Raw genomic sequence first — 7,417 nt, forward strand, 5'->3', positions numbered from 1 at the left:
AAGTAATGATTCCATTTGGGGGCCAGGGAGATAGCTCAGTAGAATTAAGCACTTGCCTGGCAAGCACAAGGGCCTGAGTTCAATCACCTGTTCCACCAAAAAAAAAAATTTTTAAATATATCATGTCTGCATCTTATACTCTGAATAACTACTATGAAGATAACAGTATGCAATGTATTAATTATTGTAACTGTCCTACTAACATGTTTTGAAACTCTCTCATAGCTATTTCTTTCTCATTAAAACTAATTAAAAACTCTTGTTTCATAGGTAGTAATTATACAAACAGCTGGATGATTAGAGACTACCATTTGTTAATACTGGAACTGGCTCCAAAGCATCGGTATCTATGAGGAAAATTTGAATGATAGAGTTATTTCTGTACTATCAAAATGTGTTAGTTCCATCTTCTAGAAATACAGCCATACCAATTTCCAAGATTAATACTTTCCAAGTATTTAAAGAGTAGCCAGGATCTTCTGTAGGAAGTTTAGCAGAGATTATAACATCTTTTTAGTTTGCATTGATTATATTGATGAAAGCTAAAGGAGACTTTTTATTTATTGACAGTTATATTAAGTGGACTCAGAAGACAGACAATAGAGTACAGAAGACAAAAGATAGAAGATAGATGACAGACAGATGATAGATGATAGATAGATAGATAGATAGATAGATAGATAGATAGATAGATAGAGATACATAAATGAGAGAAAAAGATAGATAAACAGACAGATAATAGATAGATAGATAGATAGATAGATAGATAGATAGATAGATAGATCCACCAAAATCAACCTTGGAAGTCAGTTGGAATTTTGTTTTAGCTTCCTTTCCATTCCACGCGACATAAGAAAGAACCACGAGGAATGCCTAATAACACAGCAATACACACTGACTGTGAAACCAGATGAAGGCTTGGATTAGCCAAGTCACAACTCCAGTCACTTCTGCCCTAGAGACAGGTGCAGCGACTCCTGCCACAAAACTACAACTTATTTTTAATCAAACAGCACCAAGCCATTAGACGGCTGTTGTTAAGATGGCTGAAATAAATGATAGAGATAGTATCCTAGAAATTCACCCTAACCCATACCAAAGCCAAAAAATCCTTGGTTACTGTTCATTAAGTCATGAGTACCCTGCTGCTGGTGACTGCTGAGATTTCCAAAGTGATGCTGTCAACTTGTCTGCTCTAGCACAGCACATGGGTAGCCAGGAACCACTACTAGGCAGCAAGGGGTACCAGGGACAAAACCGAAACACAAGCTTGGAGACAACATGGCCTCCTGCAGTTGTTATAAAATTGACAATTGCAGATCAAAGACATGCTAAGCCATTCAAATCTGGAGAAAGACCCAAAGACCTGAACGACATGACTGTCATCTGATTACATTAAATAATTAAAAAAAAAAAAAAAAACCTATGTCACTCTGAAAGACTCTAGTAATCATGGAGATATGGAGTGAAGAGAGTGTCATCCTGACTGAGATCAGTTCAGCTTGTGCCCCAACACAGGACGCAGCACTCAGTCCCAGGAGCATCTCATCTTTGTGAAAAGACCCCTCAGGTCAGTTCCCGAGCCTGAACCCAGCAGAAATTTAATTCTTTCACCAGACTCCCTGTTAAAAGCTCATGTTCAGGCTGGGGAGATAGCTTGGTGGTCTAAGCGCCATCCTGACAAGCGCTAGGATCCAAGTTCAATCCCTGATACTGCATACTATGCTGGCCCCAGAACCCAGGCACATCATGCAGGCCCCAAAACTGGGTGTGGTGGTACATGCCTATAATCCCAGTGCTGGGGAGGCTGACACAGGAGGATCACTTTGAGTCCAAGCTGTGTAGTGAGACCCTGTATCAATAAAAAATATAAAATAAAAATAAAGTTCATACTCACCCACAATCTTCCAATTATAATATCGCTTACTGATATTCTATATTTTACATATCTATGCCTGTGTTTATTTTCACCTGACATTGTTGGCCTGGTTTTAGGCACATGAGCATGCAAATATTTGCTAGTTTATGAAGCTTGTGACACAAACAAAGCCAAATGTGTAGGTAAAGCTTCAAACATCAGTAGACCAAAGAGGAAAATTCTGCCTTCCAAACAGCAAGCAGGCCACACTGTCGCTGGAGAGCAGGCCACCAGCTCCCTGCACATTCTTTCAGTCACTGCTCCCCTGAGCCATGGATGCAAGGAGAGGATATCCTGAGCCTTCCAGGGTCTGCCTGTGAACCTGCTGCCTGCTCATCCCTGACCCCACCTTAGGTTGTCACTGATCCTGGGCCCACGCCGTGGCTAGATGTCACTCCAAACAGCAGCATCAGCAGTGACGACGCACCGTCAGCGCTCTCTTCCTGCTCACTGGGTGCGAAAAGATTTTTCATTTCATACATCATTTACAAATTGCTACTGTGATTCTAAAAAACCAGTGAGCTTTACCAAGTTAATGAGCAAGAAAAACATATTTGGTGAGCAAGTTAATTTTTGAAAGTTCTGCAGAGCCTAGGACATTAGGCACCACAAGTGGGGCAGCTGGGGCCCTGGGGAGCCTCCTCCCCCAGATTTGTGACACCCTGCTATGAGGGTAACTGGATATTTACTGACAAATCAGCAAAAGTATCTCAGTAAACAATGAACAGCAAATACCTCTCTGTATTGTATGTGTGCAGGAACCTTAGGATCTTGGGCAGACGTCACCATGAGCCCAGGTGAGCTTCTCTTCCACATCTCAATCTTTACAGAGACAGACGCACAAAAGAGCAGCTACAGGAACCATGTAGAATCTTAATGCTCAGGACTTCTAAAATGACACAAGACAGTCTTCCTAAAGAGCCATACAGTAATGAGGGTAAAATATTAGACATTTTGATGAAAAGACTTTGTCAGAAATCCAAAATAAAACACCAAAATAAGTCTTCATTTATTAAAGAGCCCTTTTACTGTTCTTATTCTTACCTATCAAAATCTCTGATGCTTCAATCTTGTTCAAAAAAAAATCTTAGAATTAATCTGCCCCCCAAAAAACTATTAAACCAGGAAAGTCACATTACATTTTGCAGTTTCTGTCTTCACACTGCAGCTTAAATTAGACCTGTGAGATTGATCTCCAGCAAGTTCATGGTGCTAGCAGAACTTACACCCAGAACTGACAGCATTTGTGTGTGCGTGTGTGTGTGTGTGTGTGTGTGTGTGTGTGTGTGTGTGTTCTCTTTCCACATATGGGAAAAGTGTGGATTTCTGTCTTATTTGAGATGGGAAAATGTTTCCAGAACTATTAAATTGCAACTATGTGAACTGAATTGAATTTTAAATTGAAACACAAAATGAGAGCTACTACTGTGGAATATCTCTTTTCTATACAAAAGTGACAATGGATGGGGCAACATTTTAATATGTTATAAAATTCATTTAGGGTCAATTTCTGGACTCCTACCTATCACAGAGATTGCCACCTATAAACATACACACATATACAGCACAAGCACAATTCAAAACTCCCAGCAAGCTGAAATAGAGTAGACTATTTAGACTAAGAAAATGGCAAGGGAGATGGAATACTTTTTGCTGAGAACTACTGCACAAAACTGGTTGTTTTCTAGATAAGACAAAATGCAAAGTAGTCTATTTCAGAAAAGATACAAAATAAGTATCACTATTTTGGGGAGAAACATAATTATGTTTGGTTGGTGAATATAAATCCAGGAAACACATTTGTGCTCTTGTGTTAATGGCATTTTGTGTTCCCTCTTGCTGTAGTGATGATAAACCTACACCTAACGTAGAGGCATAGCTTCCAGTAACGAAGCCAGGCTCATTCCGCATGCAGAGAAGAGATCTGCGTCTGGGCCTGGTGACTGTTTGGGATGTCCACAAGAAATGTCTCAATTTGCCAATAGTTCTTGAAGAAATGGCAAGAAGAGAGCTGAAAAGGACAGCCAGGAAGAATGAGGCCAGGACAATCAGAATATTGTCCCACTATGGCGTTCCCCTCTAGGAAGCACCATGTGGCTTCTCCACATGCTCTCAGCACCTGTCACCTCCTTGCCTGTCCTAGACAGGGGGCCAAGAGTTCATCCTGTGCTCAGACCCTGTAAGTCCTCCATTACAACCTCAGGCATCAACCTGCCCCACACACAAGCCTCAGGTCAGTTTTCTCAGCCTGAAATAACAGACTTTGCAGGTCTACATTGTAAAAGGAAGGCCTGACCAGACAACTCCCAGGAAAAATCTCAATATTTCCAGCAGATCCCATACACAGGCTAGGTAGGAGGAGGACAGTAAGGAGAGGTAGGAGAGTCAGGCAAAAGAAAGCTGCCTGGGATCAACCTGCATCAGGGAAAGAATACTCTGGAAAGACTGGATGAAATCCTTCCTCCCTTCACTTCCTTCATTTCTCACTGTAATGCAAGTCTTAATGGTCACCTGGCCTGAAAACTGTCAGACAATCAATAAACCAGTACTGAGCAGCTACTGGCTAACACCCTGTGAGTGACCCCCTTCTGGAACTGCCTCCCTTAATGCAGACAGAAACCATAACTTGAGTCTAGGTCATAGAAAATGGTAGAAGTGACTGGATAGTCCTTCTATTTTTTTTTTAACATTATAGCAGAGGATTATTTTCTTCTCTCTCTTTCTCTCTCTCTCTCTCTCTCTCTCTCTCTCTCTCTCTCTCTCTCTCTCTGGATACTCCTTCTTGTGACTGTGTCACTAAATAGGATCCCATTCTAGCAGACTGGAACAAGAGTCCCTTGTGGACTGTGGGTGACACAGTAACACTCCCCAGTCCAGAAAAATGTCTGCAGCCTAATTCCAGAAACTTGTGTTGTTACACTACATGGCAAAAAAAAAAAAAAAAAAAAAAATTCTATGGATGTCACTGAGGTTACACACCCCCTCCAATAGAAGGATTATTTTAAATTATCCAGGAGGACCCAACCTAGTTTCATAAAGCCTTACAACGGTGCACATTCTCTGGCTGGAGTCTCTGGATATAGCCTCTGGAAGAAAGGCAGGTGAGACACAAAAAGTCAGAGTGATTTCAAGGCGAGAAGGACTTAGAATTCTGGTTTTGAGGCAAGCGGTCCATATGCAGGAACAGCATAAGGTCTCCATGAGCCAAAAGAAGCTCCTAGAAGGCAGCCAAGAAGGGTGTGTGGACTCCAGGCTAACAACTGCAAGGACCTGAATCCTACAGTGAGTTGGAAACAGCTTCTTCCCAGTACTTTCAGAAAATAACCCAGCCCTGCCATACCGTGGTATGAAATAACACACTGGTGGTGTGTTAAGCCACTGCATCTCTGATAATTTGTCACAGCAGCAATAAGACTAACATATTGGCCTTTAAGAAATAAACCATCACATTGTAGAAGGGCCATTCGGTGAGGTGCTGAAAACTGCCCCACAGATAGCTACCCAGCAAATGAAACCTTAGTCCCACAAGCACAAGGAACTCAGTTCTACCACATGAGCTGCGAAGAGGATCTCAACCTCAGGGAGGAATTCAGAGTGTCCCATCCATACCTCAGCTGTAGCCTGGTAATCCCATACTGATCTGTGGAAATTGTGATACACTAAACATAGGTTGTTTGATGCCACTGAGGTTGTAATTACTTGTACCACAGAAATCTGCAACAAACACATGCCCTGCAAGACTGTGGTTCCTGAGCATATCATCTCAATACCCAAGCAATAATTCACGACTGGGAATCTAGAAACTTCTGTGTAGCACATAAGAGCTTTAGATAAACACTTAATATGATTTAGCACCTATTCTATACATTTAGAGTCCCTTTTTTCTACCACACCATAAAATAATGTCTCTGTAAGTCTAGAACCCGCACTCTGCTTTCCTCTACATAACTACATTGTTCTTCCAGTAGCAAGATGGACATGCCAGGTGATAGTGACCTCCTTTTATGGTAATGGCCATAAGAGGCTGCATACATTAAGCAGGAACATCATTCTATTATTTCACTTCAAATGTTTTTTTTTATTCCACTTTGAAGACAGTATTAGAATCCTTTCATGTATAAATGGCAGAAACCCCCACTAAGAGGGGCTTGAGCAAAAACAAACAAATGCAAAGATATTAAAAGATAGACCAGTGAAGCATAGGCAGGGCACGTACCTTTGCTCTCCTCTGTGCTTGGTCTACTCTCCAATCGCCCCTCCCCTCATGTGGCAGAATGACAGCAGCAGCCCAGGTTCTGGTTTTCTTTTCACCCCCGAAGTGACAACTCCAGCCCAAATCTCACTGGTCCATTTGGGTCACATTCACTCCTTCTGAGCAAGCAGTATGGAGATACCAACAGACTTTGCTGCTGGGCCAGGCTGGGGGCACACACCCAGGGCACGAAGGAGGAGTGTCCTGACTGCTCCCTGAAGGCTGAGGTTCTCAGGAGGGTGCTTTCCCAGAGAAAAGTCAGGGCGCCACACCAGAAGAAGGGGAACAGATATTAAGTGGTGACCCCAACAGTTCTCATCTATGAGTCACTTTATTGACCAGCATTGACTCCGACTGGTGTTGGACCATTCTTATATGCCTAATCACTTTTCCAAGGGAAAAAAAACTATTATTATACCAAAAGATGTGCACAGATTATGCCTGAAGGAGGTCTCCTCCATCTGCAGTATCTTTGATTCTAATTCTCATTGGAGACTAACCAGGAGACAGGTTTAGTCTCCCAACACAATCATCACTCCATTAGTTCTTTCTTTCTTTTTCAGTGTATGTGGTACAGGGTCTCACTATGCATCTCAGACTCATGGTGATCCTCCTGTTTTCAGCCTCCTCAGCACAGGGATTATAGGTGGGCATCACCACACCTGGTCTCGGTGGCCAGCTCAGCACGCCCTGGGGTAGAACCCGCATAGCCTGTGGTGCCAGGGATGGAACCCTGGTCCCTGTGCTTGCCTAAGCAGGCACTTAATTCTCTGAGCTATCTCTCCAGCCCTCTGGCATTATTTCTAAAGGAAAAACATGCTCCTAGGTGAAAAACCAGCTCTGTCTCTTTTTAAGGTGCTTCAAATGCCACCTCTCTGCTCAGTGTCTAAGTGGTCGCCTGACCTTCTGCCCACTGCCACCAAGGTTCAGACATAGACTGCACACCCCTACAAGCAAAGGGGAGACTCACAGGGTGCTTGGCAGAGTGCTGAGCATGCACTTTCTCACCTCTTTAAACTTGGCTTCTTCAAAAGCAAATTACTTCAAACAAAAGTTGCAAGTCCTTAGTCAGTTGAAGTTTAAAAACAAAGATACCTTTGAGTTTTCTAAACACATGCCAAAAAGAAAAGGTTATTTTTTAACTTCCAAAAAAGAGAGAGAGAAATTCTTTTGGTGTTCAAATATAGCCAAGCAGAATTTAGCTAAAACTTTCCCCCTGAGTGCTACTTCGCCACAGAGAGCAGGCA

Source organism: Octodon degus, unplaced genomic scaffold (genome assembly GCF_000260255.1).
Source record: "Octodon degus isolate 3935 unplaced genomic scaffold, OctDeg1.0 scaffold00024, whole genome shotgun sequence".
Lineage (NCBI taxonomy): Eukaryota > Metazoa > Chordata > Mammalia > Rodentia > Octodontidae > Octodon > Octodon degus.